Here is a 24,827-nt window from a genome sequence, read left to right as displayed (position 1 = left end):
TAAGGCTGCTACGAACATAGTGGAGCATGGATCCTTCTTACCGGTTGGGACATCTTCTGGATATATGCCCAGGAGAGGTATTGTGGGATCCTCCAGTAGTACTATGTCCAATTTTCTGAGGAACCACCAGACTGATTTCCAGAGTGGTTGTACAAGCTTGCAATCCCACTAACAATGAAAAAATGTTCAATATCTTAATCATCAGGGAAATGCAAATCAAATCAACCCTGAGATTCCACCTCACACCAGTCAGAATGGCTAAGATAAAAAAAAATTCAGGTGACAGCAGCTGCTGGCGAGGGTGTTTTGGTGGCAGTTTTATCCTATGTAGAGTGTCCTTTATCTTACAGAACCTTTGCAATTTTATGAGGTCCCATTTATCAATTCTTGATCTTAGACCTGTAGCCATTGGTGTTCTTTTCAGGAACTTTTCCCCTGTGCCCATGTATTCAAGACCCCCCCCCCAACACACACACAACTTTCTCTTGTATTATATTCATTGTATCTGGTTTCATATGGAGTTCCATGATCCACTTGAACTTGAGCTTTGCACAGGTAGATATCATATCATCTGCAAATAGTGATATTTTTCACTTCTTCATTTCCATTGTGTATCCCTTTGATCTCCTTTTATTGTCTAATTGCTCTTGGTAGAACTTCAAGTACTATATTGAGTAGATGAGAGAGAGAGAGAGAGAGAGAGAGAGAGAGAGAGAGAGAGAGAGAGACTGTTGACTGCCAGTTGAACCAGCATCATTTGTTTAAAATGCTGTCTTTTTTCCAATGGATGGTTTTAGCTCCTTTGTGAAAGGTCAAGTGACCATAGTTGTGTGGGTTCATTTCTGAGTCTTCGATTCTGTTTCATTGATCTACCTGCCTGTTATTGTATCAATACCACACCGGTTTTATCACTGTTGCTCTGTAGTACAACTTGAGGTCAGGGATAGTGATTTCCTCAGAAGTCCTATTATTGTTGAGAATAGTTTTTTTTTTTTTTTTTTATTCCAGATGAATTTGGATTTAGTGGGATTGCTTCAAGTTTCTCTCCATGTAATTTGATGTTGGCTACTAGTTTGCTGTATATTATTTTTGCTATGTGTAGGAATGGGCCTTGAATTCCTGATTTTATCATGAATTAATAACGACTTTTGTCAAATGCTTTTTCATCATCTAATGAAATGATCATGTGGCTTTTTTCTTTAACATTGAGGGATTTACATATATTGAACTATTCCTGTCTCCCTGGAATGAAGCCTACCTAGTCACGGTGAATGATCATTTTGGTATGTTCTTGGATTTGCTTTGTGAGATATTACTGATTATTTTTGCCTAGATTTTCCCAAGGAAAATTGTTCTGAAGTTCTCTTTCTTTGTTGGGTCTTTGAAGGGGTTTTAGTACCAGTGTTACTGTGGCTTCATAGAACGAATTGGGTAGTGTTCCTTCTGTTTCTAATTTTCTGGAATAGTTTGAAGTGTATTGTTATTTGGTCTTCTTTGAAGGTCTAGCATAATTCTGTACTAAATCCATCTGGTCCTGATTTTTTTTTGAGACTTTTAATGACTGCTTCTAAAGCTTTAGGGGTTATAAGACTGCTTAGATGGTTTATCTGATCCTGATTTAACATTATGAACTAACCAGTACCCCGGAGCTCTTGACTCTAGCTGCATATGTATCAAAAGATGGCCTAGTCAGCCATCACTGGAAAGAGAGGCCCATTGGACATGCAAACTTTATATGCCCCAGTACAGGGGAACGCCAGGGCCAAAAAAATGGAAATGGGTGGGTAGGGAAGTAGGGGAGAGGGTATGGGGGACTTTTGGGATAGCATTGGAAATGTAATTGAGGAAAAGATATAATAAAAAAAAAACATAGGTATTTGGTATTTGTTGAGAAAATTGTCTGTTTCATCTAGAGAGTCCAGTTTTCTTTAGTAAAGGCTTTTGTGGTAGGATCTTATAATTTTTTGAATTTCTTCAGTTTCTGAAATTATGTCTCCATTTTCATTTCTGATTTTATTAATTTGGATACTGTATCTGTGCTCTGTGTTTAGTCTGGGTAAAGGCTAATTAATCTAGTTGATTTCTCAAAGAAATTGTTCCTGGTTTTGTTCATTGTTTGTATAGTTCTTATTATTTCTACCTGGTTTATTTCAGCCGTGGATTTGATTATTTCCTGTCATCTATACTCTTGTGTGCATTTCTTTCTTTTTGTTCTAGAGTTTTCAGATGTGCTGTTAAACTGCTAGTGTATGCTCTCTCCAGTTTCTTTTTGGAGGCATTTACAGCTATGAGTTTTCCTCTTATCACTGGTTTCATTGTGAGTCATGAGTTTGGTAATATTGGGTCTTACTTTAATTAAATTCTAAAAAGTCTTTACTTTCTTTCTTTATTTCTTCCTTGACCAGGTGATCAGTGAGTAAGGCATTGTTCGACTACCATGTCTATGTAAACTTTCTGTTGTTTTTCTTGTAATTGAAGAAGAGCCTTATTTAGTGGTGATCTGGTAGGATCCATGGGATTATTTCATTATTCTTGTATGTGCTGAGGGTGAATTTGTGATTGATTATATTGTCAATTTTGTGACGTTACTGTGAGGTGCTGAGAAGAAGGTACATTCTTTTGTTTTAGGATGAAATATTCTATAGTTATCTGTTAAATTCATTTGGTCCAGCATTTCTGTTTGTTTTACTATGTCTTTGTTTAGTTTCTGTTTCCATGATCTGTTCTTTGATGAAAGTGGGTGTTAAAGTCTCTCAGTATTATTGTGTGAAGGGCAATATATGCTTTGAGGTTTAGTATAGTTTCTTTTATGAATGTGGGTTTCCTTGCATTTGGAGCATAGATGTTCAGAATTCAGAGTTCATTGTGGTAGTTTTTTCCTTTGATGAGAATTAAGTTTCCTTCCTTACTATTTTTTGGTATCATTTGGTTGAAAGTTGATTTTAGTCAATATTACAATGGCTACTCCAGCTTGTTTCTTGAGACCATTCACTTGAAAAATTGTTTTCCAGCCCTTAACTCTGAGGTAGTGTTTGCCTTTGGCATTGAGGTGTGCTTCTTGTATGCAGCAAAATCTTCAGTCCTGTTTACATATTCAGCCTGTTATTATATAGCTTTTCGGGGGGCGGGGGAGGGATTGAGTCCATTGATGTTAAGAGATATTAAGGAATAGTGATTGTTGCTTCCTGTTATTGTTGGTGCTACTTTTATGTTTGTATGGCTATCTTCTTTTGGGTTTGCTGAAAAAAGATAGCTTTCTTGCTTTTTCTAGTTTGTAGTTTCCCTCATCTTGATATTATCTATCTATTATTCCTTGTAGGGCTAGATTTGTGGAAAGATACTGTATAAATTTGGTTTTGTCATGGAATACCTTGGTTTCTCCATCTATGGAAATTGAAAGTTTTGTTGGATATAGTATCCTGGGCTGGTATTTGTATTCTCTTAGGTACTATGTGATATCTGCCCAGGCTCTTCTAGCTTTCATAGTCTCTGGTGTGAAGTCTGGTGTAATTCTGATTGGCCTGGCTGCATATATTACTTAACCTTTTTCCCTCACTGCTTTTAATATTCTTTGTTTTGTGCATTTTGTGTTTTGACTATTATGTGATGGGAGGAATTTCTTTTCTTTTCTAGTCTACTTGTAGTTCTGTAGGCTCCCTGCATGTTTATGGGCATCTCTTTCTTTAGAATAGGGAAGTTTTCTTCTATAATTTTGTTGAAAATACTTACAGGCCTTTCAAGTTGGGAATCTTCCCTCTCTTCTATACTTGTTTTCCTTAGGTTTGGTCTCCTTATTGTGTCCTGGATTTCCTGGATGTTCTGGGCTGGAGAGTTTTGCATTGTATATTTTTGACTCTTATGTCAATGTTTTCCATTGTATCTTCTACACCTGAGATTCTCTCTTCTACCTCTTGTATTCTGTTGGTGATTCTTGCATGTATGGCTTCTTATATCTTTCTTAGGTTTTCTATATCCAGGGTTGTCTCCCTTTGTGGTTTTTTTTTTATTGATTCTCTTTTCATTTTTAGATCCTGGATTTTTGTTTCAATTTCTTCACCTGTTTGGTTGTGTTTTCCTGCAATTTTAAAGGGATTTTTGTGTTTCTTCTTTAAGGGCTTCTACCTCTTTACCTGTATTTTCTTGTACTTCTTTAAGGGAGTTATATATATATATCCTTCTTAACGTTCTCTGTTATTATCATGAGATGTGATTTTTAAATAGGAGTCTTGCTTTTCTCGTGTGTTCAGGTATCCAGGGTTCACTGCGTTGGGAGAACTGGGTTATGATGATGCCACATAGCCTTGGTTACTATTGCTTATGTTCTTTTCCTAGCCTCTGACCATGTGGTTATCTCTGGTATTAGCTGCTCTTGCTGTCTCTGACTGTGGATTATCCCTCCTACAAGCTTGTGCATCAGTGATCTTTGGAGACCAGTTATCTCCTGAGGGAAACTGGGTATGGAGAGCTGTGGCACAGGGTCAGCTTTGGGGTGCAGACAGAAACTGGATGTATTCTGTCCCGGTCTGTTCCTTAGTTCTTGTATCCTGATGTTTCAGGGCAAGTCCTCTTGTGACAGGAATGTGAGCTGTAGTGGTGGTCTTACCTGTGCTCAAAGGTGTGTTCATATTCCTGAAATGCCAGCTATCTCCTGATAGTATTTGAGTATGGAGTGCTGTGGCACAGGATCATCTACTGTCACAGAAGTAAACCAGAAGGACCCTGTCCCAGGCTGCTCCTTGGTTCCTGTGTTCTAATTAATTACATTTTAATTAGTAGCTATAATGGAAATATTTATTATTACCTAATGAATCAACATAAGTAATTTACCTAAATGTTACTCTTTGTTATATTATTTCTACTAATTTTATTATAATTACATATATTAAGTTCACAATGATGTTATGATATATACAAAATAAGGAAAGATTAAATCAATCTCATAAACATATTTTTTTCAAAATATCATTTGCCATAGTGATATTTGAAGTGTGTTTTCAGCAACTTTGAATTTTATAATACTTCACTGTTAATTATTGTCATTGTATTGTTCAATGACTCTGAAAAGACTCTACTCCAATCCAACAATAGATTTCCACCTTGTACAAACATTTTCTCTTTTGTTTCAATGCAATCCCATGTAGGTTGGGAGGAACAACATTAATGCTGCTATTTCCATGTGTTTGAGTGTTGAAAATACCACACACAGCATGTAATTTCATATTAAGTATGCATATACAAAAATAAATGCTTCACAAACACTAATCTGAAAATCATGTATATTTATATAGATTTTGTGTGTGTATATATATATATATATATATATATATATATATATATATATATTTCACAAAGGAATAGTTACTAGAGTTAATCAAATTGATCTATCAGAGAATTTCCTTGGACAGTTTATATGTGAGTTTGTATTTCTTTTATGTATTCGATGAATGACTGTACTCTAATCTCTTAGCGTGTACTCAGTATTCAGCATATTATTTTTTTTAACCATAGTTGCTATACTATGAGATCTATCTATCATTAGACATTAGCGCATTAGTTATGCCACCTTATTTATTCAATTAACTTTCAAGTTAATAACTTCAGAAGTATTTCTCCTCCTTCTAACCTTGAAACCTAGGTGTGCTCTGTGTTTCAATTTGGTAAGTTTATTTGCTTGTGTTTTTATACTTACATGCTTTTCACCTTTACTCACACAAACAAAAATATAGTATATTTATATATGGTCATCCTTGCTTTTTATTTAACATAAATAAATTCTTCCAGGTTCATGAATATAAACACGAAAGATATATTCTTTGGATACTGAATAATATTACATTTCATAAGTATTTTTATACATATTTCCTCAAAATGTATCTAGCAATTCAGCTGTCAATAATTTCTGAAAGTGCATTCTCTGCAATTCAATTTCAGAACAATTAAATCAACAGGGTGCAGACTTCAGCTTTTAGAACACAAAAGATAATTTGGAAATAAAGAAAACAGTTGACTGATCAGAAATTCATAAGAAACACTATGTACATATGAATACTATTGATATAAAACTACTTGAGAATGTTTTTCTTTTATATGAGTCAAATGAAGACAAACATTATGAGATGTATATGTTTCATTTTAAAAACTATGAAAGCTATGTATGATAGCTCAAACTTATCATTTTATTTCTCAAGAAATAGAATGAGTGCTATCATTTTTACCATCATTATAATTGTATTCAATTTATTTATTTATTTTTGTTTTTTATATCATATCACCAATGTGCAGATTCATGGTGTTCACATTCTACAACATTGCCATTGTGCATATTATATAGAAAATTGCTAACTCTGTGTTTTTCAAAATGTCTTCAATAAATTACAAGTTAGTTCAGGATAAAAGGATATGTGGATATTTTAAATCATAAAGTATTTCAATATATTCATTCAACTATCTAAAAAGATATGTATTATATATCTACTGATCTACAAAAAAAAATAAGTCAATACAGTCTTCTCATGATTTGTGATGATTCAAATCCTTTGCACATTTTATGATGGGAGACTGTAACTAACATTCAGTAAAAACCATTCCAAACATTTCCCATTTTAACTTAATCTGGGCTAGCAATACCAGGTGTATTACTGTCATGGTGTAGGAAGCAGGGGCTGTGAAACACAAGGTGAAACATCTGGCTCAGTGCAGTGCATCCTAAAGTTTAAGATTGGGTATTAGGCTTTCATGTGTATGTAGGTTTTGTTTTGTTTTTGTTGTTATTGAAGACCAGCTTTATTCCATGGAGATCTGATAGGATACATGGGATTATTTCAAACTTCTTGTATCTGTTGAGGCCTGTTTTTTTAACCGATTATATGGTCATTTTTGGAGAAAGTACCATGAAGTGTTGAGAAGAAGGTATAGTCTTTTTTGTTAGGAATAAATATTCTGTATATATCTGTTAAATCCATTTTGTTCACCACTTTTGTTAGTTTTACTGTGTCTCTGTTTAGTTTCTGTTTCCATGATCTGTCTTTTGATGAGAGTGAAGTGTTGAAGTCTCCCCATATTATTTTGTGAGGTGCAATGTGTATTTTGAGCTTCAGTAAAGTTTCTTTTATGAATGTTGGTGCCCTTGCATTTGGAGCATAGATGTTCAGAATTGAGAGTTCATCTTGGTACATTTTTCCTTCAGTGAGTATGAAGTGTCCTTCCTTATTCTTTTTGACATCTTTGGTTGAAAGGTGATTTTAGTTGATATTAGAGTGGCTACTAAATTAAGGAAAAGTGATTGCTGCTTCCTGTTATTTTTGGTGTTATTTTTATGTTTGTGTGGCTATCTTCTTTTGGGTTTATTGAAAGAAGATTACTTTTTTGCTTTTTCTAGTGTGTAGCTTCCCTCCTTGTGCTGGTGTCCTTGCCCTTCCCTCTCACTATGTGGTTATCTCCAGTGTTAGTTATTCTTGCTGTCTCTGAGTGTGGCTTTCCCTTCTGCAGGCCTGTGTGTCAGTACTCCTGGGAGACCAGTTCTCTCTGGGATGAATTTGGATATGGAGAGCTGTGGCACAAGTTCAGCTCAAGGGTGGAGAGAGAAACCTAAAAGATCCTCTTCCCAGCTTTTTCTTGGTTTGTTTGTTTGTTTGTTTGTTTGTCCAGATATCTCTGGGATGATCCCTCTTGCATCAGGAATTTGAGCAGAAGTTGTGGTCTTACCCATGCTCCCAGGTATGCCAGCAATCCTGGGAGACCAGCTCTTTCCTGGAGGTATTTGGGTATTGAGCACTGTACACAGTATCAGCTCTGGGTGTAGACCATGAGTGGTTTCTTGAATTTGATGTTAACATGGCTTAGATCATATCACAGAAAAAGTCAATCATACAATAAAAATAATAAGATACTACCAAATGAATTATTTCATAAATATATATATATATGCATACACATATTTGTATAGTATATATAACTATAGACAATACAATGTGTATGTCATTGTATGTTATATGCATACTTATATGTAATAAATATGTGTATGTGTGCATGTATGTAGGTCAGGGTAACGTGACAGGAAACCTCATGAGGTTGAGCTGGTTTGGAAGCCCCAGAACTCAGAAAAGGATGGTAGGAGTTTTACCTGCTTCTGACCAGGACCCTGATATATGACTTCAGCACCCAGTGGAGAGTATTGTGACCATCAGTCATTTAAGGGCAACACTACCACCCTAACCATATGTAGGCATCTCAAAGATCTCAGATCAAACCAATAGAAAGCATCTGCTGACTGCTTCACCTGTTGTGCTCCAGTGGAAAAGTCTACCTGGCCAAAGAGTTTATTAAAACCATATATGGTGCCACCTTGGTCTTTATTTTGACTGACTTGTTGATAACATTCATTTCTATTGTGGTTAATATTAATGATGAATGTTTGAGTGTTTTGGGATTCTAGTTCAGTATTGGAATCCTGAGTAGTATGGGAGGTGGGGCTTGTTTTTGTAAGGGAGTCACAAAATTACAAAGTTGTTGTGTGGTATATTGTCAGGGGTAGGAAACTATGAAGTTTGGCAGGTTTTGATCAAACAATTTTGTAGGTCTTTAGCTTTTGTGGCTCAGGGAGTGGGCAGGAGAACTATATTTCTACTGTTGAGTGGGGGGAGGTGATGTAGGGGGAGACACCATGGGAGCTTATTAGTTTTTCAAATAGAGTCCTGTCCTCTGATGAGGGAAGGAGGAGAAGGGGAATCACATGGTTTATTTAATGTTTCCTCTAAGGGAAAAGGAGGCAGGGGTGGGTAGATGGATTTTATTTATCTTATTAGTTGAGTAAGGGATGTGACCATAGAATTGTGACTACTGCTTCTGTCATTTCTATGAATTACAGGTGAGCACAACTAATTCCAGGCTAAATATGGAATTGGATTCAATTGGGATTCAAGTGGGCAAGGCTTGTTGTACATCAACATTTTTCTTCATATGATTATTTACATGATTTTTGATTATTCACATTATTATTTCTGTCTTTCTGACAGTCTTTCCTTATTAAAGGAATTATATTCCTCCTAACAAGACAAAAATTGGAAATGGACACTATCAACAGAATTATTTGTATCTTCTGTTACTTATCCAGTATAAAATGATCATTCTTAGAAACAGACATAATAAATAATAAATAAATCACATTATTTAGACTTAGCAAATTGTGTTTATTATAGTTAAACATACATACATACACACATACACATACACACCCACAAAAAATATATATATCACATACCCATGCATGTTACAAACAATATAAGAAGAGACCATGAATTTCAAAGAGATAAAAGAGAAATATGATAGAGTGTACTGAGGGAGGAAATGGAAGGAGGAAATAATGCAATTATATTAAAATACCCAAATAATTTTTAAAAGTAATTAAAGGTCCTCCTCAGTATGTGTTTGATGTGGATAAAATCGTTCACACCTTTATTTTAGTTATTATGAGAGTAGTTATGAATTAAAAGTGAAAACCATGATTCTTTTTGTTCAGTGGAAAAGAAATTCATATTGCAGTAGTTACATTTTCTGGAAGAATCATTTATGATCTAGACATTTGTTTTCATAATATGTATGCTTATATAAACAATTACAAATTGCTTTTTTAGTAAGATTTTACTAATTCACATGTCAAAACAAGAAATCCTTTAATGCTTTAGTAAAAGAATGGATAAAAACATTTGAGTCCTTAAAATGAGATGTTAATGGCTAAAGTTATCACTCACTAAAAGTTAAATTTTCCAGATTATTTTTCTTATATGAATTAGCTGGTGAAATTTTTTCTGCTCTTGATAATATGGTGCTCAGATTGTTTCATTGCAGGGTAGACCTGGCAAATTTTATTTTTTATTTTATTTATTAATTAATTAATTTTATTTTATTTTTTATGTATTCCCAGCTGGACTTTTTATATTTAAGTATTCTTTTGTATTTTATGAACTTTAAATCTGGGTTTCTGCAGCAGATCAAATTATATAATTATAAATATAGAAACGTATTTCAGACAGAAAGTACTAGTTTTGTGCTCTTCAGGATTTGAACACTTCAAATTTCTCTTTTATATAGTTATCTTCAGAATACATTAAATTCTATCCTCTGTAATTTTAGTACTAGAAGTTCAAAATATTATTCATCTTTAATGTTTTCAAAAATTGAGGTTAGAAAGATTGTTCTGCAGTTAAGAGAACTGGCTGATCTATTACAGAACTTTAAGTTTATTCCCAGTACCTACATGTTGGTTCACAAACTTCTATGACTTAAGTCTCAGGAGATCTAAGTCTTTATTCTTACATCCATTGGCATAGATAGAAACATAGGCAAAACACAGACACATAAAACAAATATGAATATTATAAGAATTTTAAAAATTAATAACTACCATTTGCTTAGAACATTTATTATTAGTATCCATCTAAAAATAGTAGATATATGTACTAGTATATATACATATTGTTATTCCCTATTTCATAATAGCTCTGTATCGTTAACATGCAAAGTACTAATTTTTTCTTTCCTCTCTGTCAATCTGTCACTCTGTCTCTCTGTCTCTCTCTTTGTCTCATTTTTCTATTTTTGGAATATGGCCTTGCTATGTAGATTTGTTTTATAATATTGATTTGGTATGCAATATATATGATAAGGTAGTCTTAAACTCTTAGCAAATTTGTTGGTGTGGACTTCCAGTACTACAGTCATGCTACACAATGCCAAGGTCTCTGTGCAAGCAATGTAAAACTATAGGAGTAAAAATAAATCCATATTTATCACTCTGTACAAAACTCAAGTTGATCAAAGACCTCAAAGTTAAAGCAGATACACTAAGTCTATTAAAATAGAAAGTGGGGAATACCTTTAACTTTTTGTTACAGGAAGTAACTTCATGAAGAGAGCACCAGTGGCTCAGGTTCTATCATCATCAATGGTTTAATCAATGGGACATCATTAAACAAACAAACAACAACAACAACAAAAAACTTCTGGAAGGCAAGTGACACTGTCAATAGGACAAAACAGCAGCTTATACATTTGAGAGAGTGCTAATATCCAGAATATATAAAGAAATATAGAAGCTTGACACCAACAACCCAAATAACCCAGTTGAAAAACTTGGCACAGAGAAAACACGAATTCTCAAAAAGGAATCTCAAATGGCTGACAAGTTCTTAAAGAAAATTTCAATGTCCTTAGTCATCAGGGATTGACAAATCACAATTACCCTGAGATTCCATCTTAGACTCCTCAGAAAGTCTAAGTTAAAAAACTTAGCACATGCTGCCTATGATGTGTATGAAGAAGAACACTCATTCATTGCTGGTGAGATTGTAATTGTGTAAAACCAGTTTGGAAATGATTTTGACATTTTCTCAGAAAAATAGGAATAATTCTATGCAAAGACCCTGCTATAGCACTTTTGGGCATACACCCAAAAGATGTCCAATTATACTATAGGGACACTTGCATAAATATGTGCATAGCAGCTGTATTCATAATACCCAGAAACTGGAAACACTCTAAATGTCCCTCAACTGAAGAAAGTGTGATTTGGCCTTCTGGATTCCCTGTGCTTCTGGAGCTGATCCTATAGCATAGGACTCCTAACTTAAAGGGCCAGTAAATGTCTTCAACAAAATTATATAAGAAAACTTCCCCAATCTAAAGAAAGAGATGCCCATGAACATACAAGAAGCCTACAGAACTCCATATAGATAGGACCAGAAAAGAAATACCTCCTGTCACATAATAGGGAAAACACCAAACACACAAAACAAAGAAATAATATTAAAAGTAGTAAGGGAAAAAAGTCAAATAACATATAAAGGCAGGCCTATCATAATTACACCAGACTTCTCATCAGAGACTATAAAGGCTAGAAAGGATAATAAAAATGCAAAAGGATAATAGGTGGAAAACACCAACACAAGAAGGGAAACAGCACATGAGAAAATGCAAGAAAGTAATCTTTCAACAAACCCAAAAGAAGATAGCCACACAAACATAAAAATAAAACCAAAAATAATAGGAAGCAATAATCACTATTGCTTAATATCTCTTAAAATCAGTGGACTCAATTGCATGATAAAAAGACATAAACTAACAGATTAGATATGTAAACAGGACCCAGCATGTTGCTGCATACAGGAGATGCACCTCAGTATCAATCACTACCTCAGAGTAAAGGGCTGGAAAACATTTTTCCAAGCAAATGATCCCAAGAAACAAGCTGGAGTAGCCATTCTAATATTGACTCAAATCAACTTTCAACCAAAAGATATCAAAAAGGATGAGGAAGGACACTTCATACTCATCAAAGGCAAATCTGCCAAGATAAACTCTGAGTTCTGAAAAATCTATGCTCCAAAGGCAAGGACACCCACATTCTTAAAAGAAACTTTACTAAAGCTCAGAGCACACATTTTGCACCTCACAGAATAATAGTGGGAGACTTCAACACACCACTTTCATCAATGGACATATTGTGGAAACAGAAACTAAACAGAGACATAATAACTAACAGAAGTGATGGACCAAATAGATTTAACAGATAACTATATAACATTCCATCCTAAAACAAAAGAATGTTCCTTCTTCTCAGCACCTCATGGTACTTTCTCAAAAAATGACCATATAATCAGTGGCAAAACTGGCCTCAACAGATTCAAGAAGATTTAAAATATCCCATGCATCCTGTGAGATGTGAGAAGGCTGGTCTTCAACAGTAATAAAACAACAGAAAGTTCACATAGACATGGAAGCTGAACATTGCCCTATTCAATGATAACTTCTACAAGGAAGAAAAGAAAGAAAGAAAGAAAGAAAGAAAGAAAGAAAGAAAGAAAGAAAGAAAGAAAGGAAGGAAGGAAGGAAGGAAGGAAGGAAGGAAGGAAGGAAGGAAGGAAGAAAGAAAGAAAGAAAGAAAGAAAGAAAGAAAGAAAGAAAGAAAGAAAGAAAGAAATTAAAGACTTCTTAGAATGTAATGAAAATGCAGGTACAACATAACCAAATGTATGGGACACAATGAAAGCCATGCTAAGAGGAAAAATCGTAGCTCTGAGTGCCTCCAAAAGGAAATTGGAGAGAGCATACACTAGCAGCTTAACAGCACATCTGAAAGCTCTACAACAACAGCAACAACAACAACAAAAACAAAAACACCCAAGAGGAGTAGACAGGAGGAAATAATCAATCTCAGGGCTGAAATCAACCAATTAGAAAAAAAAATCTATAAAAAGAATCAACACAACCAGGAGCTGTTTCTTTGAGAAAATCAACAGGATAGATAATCTCTTAGCCAGAGTAACCAATGGGCACAGTGACCAGGAGTGGGCACAGGATCCAAATTAACAAAATCAGATATTAAAAGGGAGATATAGCAAGAGAAACTGAATAGATTCAAAAAATTATCAGATTCACCTGCAAAAGCCTATACTCAACAAAACTGGAAAATGTGGATGAAATGGACAATTTTCTGGACAGATACCAAATACCAAAGTTAAATGGGGATCAAAACAAAACAAAACAAAACACCTCAACAGTCCCATAATCCCTAAAGAAATAGAAGCAGTCATTAAAAGTCTCTAAACGAAAAAAATGCAAGGACCAGATAGGTTTAGTGCAGAATTCTATCAGATCTTCAAAGAAGACCTACTAAGAATACACTTCAAATTATTCCACAAAATAGAAACAGAAGAAACACTACCCAATTTGTTCTATGAAACCATATTTATGCTCATGCCAAAAAACAAAGACCCAACAAAGAAAGAGAACCTCAAACCAATTTTCCTTATGAATGTTGATGCAAAAATACTCAGTAAAATTCTTGCAAACCAAATCCAAGAAAACACCAAAACAATCATTTACCACTATCAAGTAGGCTTCGTTCCCGGGAGTCAGGGATCATTCAATTTACAGAAATCCACCAATGAAATCCACTACATAAACAAACTCAGAAAAAAACAGCAACACATGATCATTTCATTAAATGCTGAAAAAAAAACATATGACAAAATTCAGCATCCCTTTATGTTAAAAGTCTTGGAATGATCTGATCAGGAATTCAAGGCACATACTAAAACAAAAGCAAAAGCAATAACAAGCTAACCAGTAACCGACATCAAACTAAATAGAGAGAAACTTGAAACAATCCCACTAAAATCAGGGACTAGACAAGGCTGCCCTCTCTTTCCCTGTCTATTCAATATAATACTTGAAAGTCTAGCTAGAGAAATTAGAAAACAAAAGGATGTCAAAGGAATACACATTGGAAAGAAAGAAGTGAAAATATCACTATTTGCAGATGATATGATAGTATACTTAAGTGACCACAAAAATCACCAGAGAATTCCTACAGCTGATAAACAACTTCAGCAAGTGGCTGGGTATAAAAATAAATCAACCAAATCAGTAGCCTTCCTATGCTCAAAGGATAAACAGGCAGAGAAAGAAATCAGTGAAATGACACAATTCACAATAGTCACAAACAATATAAAATATCTTGGTGTGACTCTAACCAAACAAGTGAAAGATCTGTATGATAAGAACTTCAAGCCTCTGAAGAAAGAAATTGAAGAAGACCTCAGAAGATGGAAAGACATCTTCCATGCTCATGAAATTGCAGATTAATACATAAACAATGATCATCTTGCAGAAAACAATCTACAAATTCAATGCAATCCCCATCCAAATTTCAACTCAGTTCTTCATAGAGTTAGAAAGAGCAATTATCGAATTCATTTGGAATAACAAAAACCCCAGGATAGCAAAAAGTACTCACAACAATGAAAGAACTTCTGAGGGAATCACAATTCCTGATCTCAAGCTGTACTGCATAGCAACAGTGATTAAAAACTGTGTTGTATTAATACAGTGACAGGCAGTTAGATCAATGAAATAGAATTGAAGACACAGAAATGAACCCACACAACTATGGTCACTTGATCTTTCACAAAGGAGATAAAATCATCCAGTGGAAAAAAGACAGCATTTTCAACAAATGATGCTGGTTCAACTGGTATTCAACATATAGAAGAATAATAACGGATTCATTCTTTTCTCCCAGTACAAAAGTCATGTCAAAGGGGATCAAGCACCTCCACAGAAAACCAGATACACTGAATCTAATACAAGAAAAAGTGAGGGAAAAGTCTTGAACACATCGCCAAAGGGGACATTTCCTGAAGAGAACACCAATGGCTTATGCTCTAAGAGCAAGAATTGACAAATGGGATGTCATAAAATTGCAAAACTTCTGTAAGGCAAAGGGCATTGTCAATATACAAAATGGCAATGAACAGATTGGAAAAAAAAAGTTCAATAATCTCACATCTGATAGAGGGCTAATATCCAATACATAAAAAGAACTCAAGATGTTAGACTGTAGAGAAGCAAAGAACCCTGTTTAAAATGGTGAACAGATATAAAGAGAGAATTCTCAACTGAGGAAACTGGAATGTCTGAGAAGCAAGTAAAGACATTTCCAACATTCTTAGTCATCAGGTAAATACAAATCAATGTATATGTAGTGCTTTTTTAATTTTTTAATTTGATGGATTGATTTTCTTCCTGTTCTAATATAATCTCATTTTTATGTTAGGAAATTTTTCTTCCATGATTTTTTTTGAAGACTTTTTTAGGAGTTTTGTGCTGTTCCTATTATTCTTAAATTTGGCCTTTTCTGTCTTTCTTTTCTTTTCTTTTCTTTTCTTTTCTTTTCTTTTCTTTTCTTTTCTTTTCTTTTCTTTTCTTCTTTTCTTTTCTTTTCTTTTTCTTTTTTCCTTTTTCTCTTTAAAGATTATTGGTTGTTTATTTACATTTCAAATATTATCCCTCTTCCTGGTTTCCCCTCTAAATCTCCCTATCCCACACCCTATCCCATGCTACTATGAGGGTGCTCCCACTCCCACCCTCTCACCCACTCCTACCTCAACCACCTAGCATTCTCCTATGCTCAGGCATCAATACCTTGCAGGACCAAGGGTCTTCCCTTCTATTGATGTCAGATAAGGCAATCCTCTGCAACATATGTAGCTGAAGCCATGAGTCAGTCCATTTGTATTCTTTGTTTCTTGGTTTAGTCCCTGGGAGCTCTGGGGGTATGTGTGGAAGGCAAACTGATTGAACTAGATAATATCATCCTGAGTGAGGTAAAACAGTCTCAAAAGAAGATACATAATATATACTGACTGCTAGGTGATATTAGGAACAAAGCTCAGAATACACATAATACAACTTACAGACCAAATGAAGATCAATAAGAAGTAAGACCAAAGTGTGATGCTTCAGTCCTACCTAGAAGAGGGACCAAAATGATCATGGGAAGTAGAGAGTGGCAGGGACTTGGGGGTAAGAGAGGATAGGGAGAGGAAAAAGAGGGCTCAGGATTAGCTGTGGGAAGATTCTGGGGAGATGTACAGATGGTCAGGAAATTGAACACAGGTGCATAACAACAGGAGTTGGGGAACTGGGGTTAGCCACTAAAAAGTCCCAGATGGCAGGAAAGCAAGACTCCCAGGATCCAAAGGGATAATGGCATTAGCTGAAATATCTTACAAAGGGGCAAGAGAACCTGTAAAGGCCATATCCATAGGTTAGACAAGGCCTCTGTTTGAGGGATGGGGCCACCCACATTTCTCAGAAATTTAACCCGCACTTGTTTCTGTCTAAATACAGGAACAAAAAGTGGAGTAGAGACTGAAGGAAAGACTCACCAGAAACTGCCCCACCTGGGGGTCCATCCTATATACAGCCATTAAACCCAGTCACTGTTGCTGATGCCAGGAAGTGCTTGCTGACAGTAGCCTGATATGGATGTCTCCTGAGAGGCTGTGCCAGAACCTTACTGATAAGATGAAGATGCTTGCAGTCAACCATCAGACTGTGCACAGGCACCCCAAATGGAGGAGTTAGGGGAAGATCTGAAGGAGCTAAAGGGGTTTGAACCCCATAGGTTTGGACTTTTCATAGTGTCCCACATTTCCTGGATGTTTTGTGTTATGAACTTCTTTACATTTTGCATTTTTTTGACTGATGTATTAATTTCTTCTAGCATGTCTTCAATGCCCGAAATCTTCCATCTTTTGTCTTCTGATATCCTGACCTCTATTGTCTGATCCATAGGTTGTTCTGGCGTACTGAGAAGTCCTGCTGTAATCATGATCATCTAGCCAACACCAGGGAATACATACTACCTAAAGAGCAGTGTAAGAACACAATCAACCCAAGCCAAGGCAATATAGCACCACCAGAGCCCAGCTATCCCACTAAAGACATGCATATTCTAATGATACTAAAGCACAAGAAGATGATCTTAAATTTAATCTCATAAAGATGATATATATCTTTAAAAAGGAAATTAATGAATCCAGAAATACAGGAAAATACACATTCAGACAGGTAGAGACACTAAAAAAGGAATTAAATAAATATAAAGAAATATAGGAAAGTATAATCAAATACATGAAGAATATGAATAAAATGGTCTAAGACATCAAAATGAATGTAGAAACAATGAAGAAATTGCAAATATATTTTTTTCTAATTTAAAACCAAATCTTTTTAGTGACCTAGTAGAATAGTTTACAAGTTCTCATTTCAAGTATATTAATTCAATTTATCATGTTGGTGCTTCATGGAAGTAGAGGAAGTCACAGAGTCATATTTTTATTTTCCTTCTTAATTTTTAACAAAATAAAAACATTCAATTTATGTTATGGTTTCAGAGGTGTAGAGTTTATGATAGCCACATTAAAGCATGGGTACAGGGAAAAATGACATCTCCCTCTTGGAGCCACAGTCAGAAGCCAAAAAATCGTACTAGAAATAGTATTAGAAACCTCAGAGACACTGAAACTTATAGAGGAGAAAGTAGGGAAAAACCTCAAAGATATGGGTACAGGGGAAAAACTCCTGAATAGAACACAATGGCTTGTGATGGAAGATCGAGAATCTATAAATGGGACCTCATAAAGTTGCAAAGCATCTACAAGGCAAAAGACACGGTCAATAAGACAAAAAGACCACCAATAGATTGGGAATAGATTTACCTATCCTAAATCAGATAGGGGACTAATATCCAATATATATATAAAGAACTCAAGAAGGTGGACTCCAGAAAATCAAATAACCCCATTAAAAATGGGGCTCAGAACTGAACAAAGAATTCTCACCTGAGGAATACCGAATGGCNGAGAANCACNTGAAAAAATGTTCAACATCCTTAATCATCAGGGAAATGCAAATCAAACCTACCTTGAGATTCCAACTCACACCAGTCAGAATGGCTAAGGTCAAAAATTCAAGTGACAGCAGATGCTGGTGAGAATGTAGGGAAAGAGGAACACTACTCCATTGTTGGTAGGATTGCAAGTTGTAGAACCACTCTGGAAATCAGTCTGGTGGTTCCTCAGAAAACTGGACATAGTACTACCGGAGGATCCCGCAATACCGCTCCTGGGCATATATCCAGAAGATGTTCCAACCAGTAAGAAGGACACATGCTCCACTATGTTCATAGCAGCCTTACTTATAATAGCCAGAAGCTGGAAAGAACCCAGATGCCCCTCAACAGAGGAATGGATACAGAAAATGTAGTACATTTACACAATGGAGTACTACTCAGCTATTAAAAAGAATGAATCTATGAAATTCCTAGGCAAATGGATGGACCTGGAGGGCATTATCCTGATTGAGGTAACACAATCACAAAGGAGCTCACACAATATGTACTCACTGATAAGTGGATATTAGCTCAAAAACTTAGGATACCCAATAAGATACAATTTGCTAAACGCATGAAACTGAAGAACAACGAAGACCAAAGTGTGGACACTGTGCCCCTTCTTAGTTTTGGGAACAAAACACCCATGGAAGGAGTTACAGAGACAAAGTTTGGAGCTGTGATGAAAGGATGGACCATCTAAAGACTGCCATATCCAGGGATCCATCCCATAATCAGCTTCCAAACGCTGACACCATTGCATACACTAGCAAGATTTTGCTGAAAGGACCCNGATATAGCTGTCTCTTGTGAGACTAGGCCGGGGCCTAGCAAACACAGAAGTGGATGCTCACAGTCAGCTATTGGAATGATCACAGGGTCCCCAATGGAGGAGCTAGAGAAAGTACCCAGGGAGCTAAAGGGATCTGCAACCCTATAGGTNGAACAACATTATGAACTAACCAGTACCCNGGAGCTCTTGACTCTAGCTGCATATGTATCAAAAGATGGCCTAGTNNGCCATCACTGGAAAGAGAGGCCCATTGGACTTGCAAACTTTATATGCCCCAGTACAGGGGAATGCCAGGGCCAAAAAATGGGAGTGGGTGGGTAGGGGAGTGGGTGGGAGGGTATGGGGGACTTTTGGGATAGCATTGGAAATGTAAATGAGGAAAATACCTAATAAAAATATAAAAAAAAAAGAAACCTCAGCCAGTGACAGTCTTCATCCAAAAAGTCCTAGTTCTTTCCCAAATGCTTGGTCAAGTGTAAGATAAGTATTCAAACACAGGAACATTCAAGAAAAGATAGACTTAATGATTTATTTTTTTCTCAGTAGGTTCAGCTTCATTTTTTCAGCAGTTACCATGGATGTTATCTCTGACTGTCCTACCAGTGGACTCAATGATACCATCCCACATTCTTTCTCACAAACACACACTTTTGTCCTTTACAATAATTAGAAAATGATTAGCTTTATCTTCTTATTACAGTTAATACATGATTACTTATAATTTTTCATTCATGGTACAATTTCCAACAGGATGCATAACAGATCTTAAATCTAATATTATCTAGGAGTGCATTTTTTAAGTGTTCTCTTTCTTTCTCTCTCAAACATGAAATTATGTATTATGATAGGGATGTTTATTAATAATACTGTGGTTCTTATTATATAAATATACATATTAAAAACCCACATTCATAAACAATGAATGTACATAATTGATTTATGTCAGTTATACATTAATAAGGAAAAATAAAAAGTCAAAATTTAAATTACATATTTTAAAAATATATAGAAATTTAAATTCAATATATTTCCATTATATTTTACAATGCTCTTAATAATATTTGTTAGGATTCAAATTTTATACTTAGTGACAAAAATATTGTTTAAATAGTTGTGAGGTCGGGAGCAGAGACAGGACAGGGGGAGCATATGATGGAGAGAGAATATGTGAGAAAGAAATGTGTAGCTGTATATTTTTCAAATCCTGCTTTAATAAGGGTTGTTAAATGCTTCAACCTCCCTTCTAGCCTTCCAGCCAAACGTAGAGGAAAAGAATGGTTAATAGGAAATAGAGGATTTGGACCTGTTTAGAGGTAGTTCCTTGGGATGGTTCCAGTCTTCATTGTCAGAATATCAGCAATCAAGTTCAAAACTGCAAACACAAATCAGTAGCAGTAGCTTGATGCAGAAGAAATTCCTGGTCTCAGGCAAATGGGTACAAGTCTGGAGAAGTGGCCAGAACCGTATGAAAAGTTCTCTCTACAAAGTAACAGCTAATGAAAATCAGCAAATAATGGCAAAGAACTGAAAAACAATACACGCAAGAGCTTCTTCTCACTGTCTGTGGAGATATGTGTATATTATTTCTGACCATCACACACCCTCTCAAGCATCTGCTCCAGCAATATATCACATGTCCTCTCACAAGACAGCTTCCAGAAAATTACCATGTGGCTGATTCCAGATGTGTGACCTAACTCATCCTCCAACAAACCAAAAAATTTCAACTTCAGAGATGTGTCCTAGTCTAGGGACACAATAGACAGAGAAAGGAAAAGTTAGAAAGAGGAAAAAAGGCCCTCTGGAAGTGCATTGTATGATTTGGAACACGGACTCAGTGCTAGCAATTATCAAAAGAAATTATTTTATATTCAGTTAAAACGTATGAATAATGTTCTGCTTTCCAAATAGAAAGCTTTATTTGCAGCTGTAGAGTGAAGTATATCAAAAAGGTTTTAAATGAAAGTAGAAATAACAATTTGTTCCAGAGAATCATATTTTACCACTAGGCTCTTCTGTTTGCAGCATGTCAGACTGTCATCAAGTTCGGACATGATAATTGTGTGCAACAGTGACAGGAAAGCAGAGTTGTGCTCTATGAATATTCTTCCTGTCAGCAATACTGACTTAGAACACATCGGGCTGCCTCTGTGACTTGCTTCAGAGTGCTGCTAACTGTGCTGAATTTCAAATATCACTTATAAGTAAAATTTGATCTTAATATTTAATTAAGCCAAATCAATGGAAATATAAATTCACAAAAGGTTTGCACAAAGTAATGTCAGAATTCAGAGTTTTGTTGCAGCTGTCTTACTAAAAAGGTGACAAATCACATAGTCTGACATTCCTAGATGATCTACAATGCAGATTCAGATGAATAAGTAATAGTTTTTAAAACAAGAAAAATTCATTTCATCTTCACATTGTTTTACAATGAAATAATCTACAGATCATACCTTATATATTTTAATTGTTTATTAATAAAACATTGATTGAACTTTGCTTTGTAGAAGTGTGTAATCTTTTCTAATATAAAATCATGACATTTCTAGTTTCTATTGTTTACTTAAATCCATACTGTATGTCTATTTGATGTTCATGACCAATTGCTACAAATAAAATATATTTAATTTGTTTATCTTCACTAGCTATGGACAACTGAATTACTTTCGGCTGATATGACATTTATAGTATCAAACATGTTCACTAGTATTTATATAACCTGTGAATATTATACAACTCATTGTTTGGTTTTGTTGCTATCACTTAACCTAACAAACTGAAATAAAGCTTCATTTCTCCAGGATTTTGTCAAGAGTTGCAAGTGTGCAAATGAGGGATTTTGGTACAAAATGTAAAAGAAGCCAGAAATAGCACCAATAGTGGACATATTAGTTTCCAATCAACATAGTCTTCTTTGCTCTGCACTTTAGAGCCTTTGATATTCAGCATGTATATGGATATATTGTTATTTTAACATTCAACATACAGCACAAATAGGACTGGTGTCTAACTGTAATTCACAATATTTACCTCTCTTCCGTCTTCACTGGTAGCACAATACACAAAATTAAACACATGTGCTTATCATACACTTGTTATAATTCACTTTTTATTTAAAATGTTGAGTTTGAATAATAGATATTAAACTTCTATTTTTTCTCTCTTCTGTCTTAAAAAATTGTATATGAACTAAAAACTAATGCATTGATAATAACAAAAATATATCCTAGCATATAGGTTTCACAATAATTATCTAATAAATAATAAAAATCTTCTACTATAATTTGGTAGTAAATTTAGAAAAAAATAGGAATTTTTTTCTAAAATTACTTTTTAGTTTTATAAATTATAATATAATTATATCATTTGTTTTTCCTTTCCATCCCCACAACACACACACATACATAAATATATGTATGCATATATGTATATGACTATATACACATAAGTATATTTATATGTATACACATATACATATACATATACACATACACATACACATATACATATATATTCCTAAATGGAAAAATACAAGTTACTCAGACTGTATAATGTTACAAAAATGTATGATTTAAAGGGTTCACTATTCAGCAAAATAATTGTACCCCTTCTTTGGGAAGATTATATATTTTCTGCTTTAAGAACTCTTCAATTGCCTTAACCTCTTTGTGAAAGTTAAGGTCACATGGATTTTTCTCTGTCCACTTTGTAATGTCTATGGTTATTGTCCTTTTTCAGCTCTTGTTGTGCAGTCATGTTGGTCAGAGTTTGTGGGAGTTTCTTATGATAATCGTAAGAGAAAAAAATTCACAGAAAACTTCCTCTTTTTCTAGATCTGACTTTTTTTTGTTCCTTCCCATGCAAAGTTTCCTGACCTTAGGTAGGAGAGCTATATAAAGATTGATTCTGACTATGCATCCTTGGTAGTCTTGAAACCTACTGTGTACACAATTTTGTTTTACAACACAGAAAGACCATTTTTAAAGTGCTTTCTGGGTACTTAGATAATAGGTGAGTGATACCTCACCAGGCCATATAAATGTTAATAATGAACTTAAATGTGATAGTGATGATTATATGAATTGTATTCAATTAGATTATTTCCCTAGAGTACATGTCTTTAGAGACTTATTATTGGGATTAGTTGAATCTGGGAATAAGTTATTGAACACTGGTAGTTCTACCCTAATAAAATAAAATAAATGAGAGAAAATATGAAGACCAAAGAGAATTTTTAGATGTTAAATGTTTAATTCTTTGAAAATAATAGGAAAATTATAGAACTGCAGAAATATTAAAATTAAGATGAAAATGAAAAACCAATATGAGGAATAAAATGGGCTCTTATATTTAAAGGATATGATGATAATACCTGTTAATTCATGTTAGTAATGTAAAGTTTACAGGTATTTAAAACTAACTAGAAAGGGATACTATTAATGAATTATAACATTGTATTATTTAGCTCAAGATTCAAGGTGAGTCAGCATTTAAATATAAGCTAGTGTGATTTTGCCTGCTAGCAGGGGCACAAATATATGAGTTATTTAGATCCAGAAAATAATTTTATTTTATATAAACCAGAGATGCACTCATAATGAATATGTGCCTAGAATGAATCAGAATGTCCTCATTCCTCAGGAATACTGTGGAAAACTTTTCTTCTAAACTAAGCACTTATTGTTATCATTTTGTCTTAACTCCACCCCTCAGTTACCTGGCAACAGCCACGTAGGCCTGGCCCACTATAAAGGGGCTCCTTGAAGAGAAACGGATTATGTTCTATGGGGGTGTAGTCAGGCATGAGGAAAGGGGATGTCTCAGCAGGCCCATACGGAAGCATCCCTTCCCTCTGAGGGAACAGTCTGAATATAGTTTATCTAGGGCATGGGAAGGCAAGTTAAGAGGGTAATAGAGGTAAGATGGTAGAGAGAAGTAGAGGCTGGCCATGAACAAATGAAGACAGTGGGGCAGGGAATGGGAAAGGGAGGGGGAAAGGAGGAGCCAAAGGGGACAAGAGAAAAGCAAGAGAATAAGAGAATAAGAGAGGAGTGGGCAAGCAGCACCTTTTGTAGTGGCCTGGGCCTACTTGGCTATTGCCAGGTAACTGTAGAGTGGAGTTTAGACAGAATGCTAACACTTATTATCACGTGTTTCTAGTTTCTCACAACCTCAGAAACTGTGTTTGGATGTAGGAATGAATATATGTATATGCATATGTATGTATGCCACATTTAATGTCCTGTGGGAGTTTCATGTCATTCTTATTATAGAAATGATCATCATGAGGTCATCTCATGACCTCAATGATGCCATTTAAGACATTAAAAGGCAGGGAGAATACTCTAAAATGTAACTCAATATGCCTCTTCCTGATTACTAGAATAGTGTTGAACTAAACTCTACATGGTGTATGATCTACCACCTTTCTACTTTTATAATATTCATGCAATCTTTAGTGTTTTCACAAAGTTTTCATGGTTGGGTCTTCCAAATTCTCTCTAACAGTTATTGTTCATGGAGGACTCTAAGGTCTCCAGAACATCACAGGCCTTGTTTTGTTCTTAGGTATTTTCTTAGCCACTCTTCTATTACTGTCAAGAGATACCATGATCATGGCTACTCTTATAAAGTACAATTACTTGGTAGCTTATTTACATTTTCAAAGGTTTAGTCCATTATCATCAGAGGGGGAACTTAATACACAGGTTAGAAATATAGTACCTGGCTTGAGCTTTTGAAATCCCAGATTGAGGATTTGAAATCCCAGATCATGATCACAACTACTCCAGCAAG

Source organism: Mus caroli, chromosome 1 (genome assembly GCF_900094665.2).
Source record: "Mus caroli chromosome 1, CAROLI_EIJ_v1.1, whole genome shotgun sequence".
In the NCBI taxonomy this organism is placed as follows: domain Eukaryota; kingdom Metazoa; phylum Chordata; class Mammalia; order Rodentia; family Muridae; genus Mus; species Mus caroli.
Note: the sequence above shows the minus strand (reverse complement) of the source record.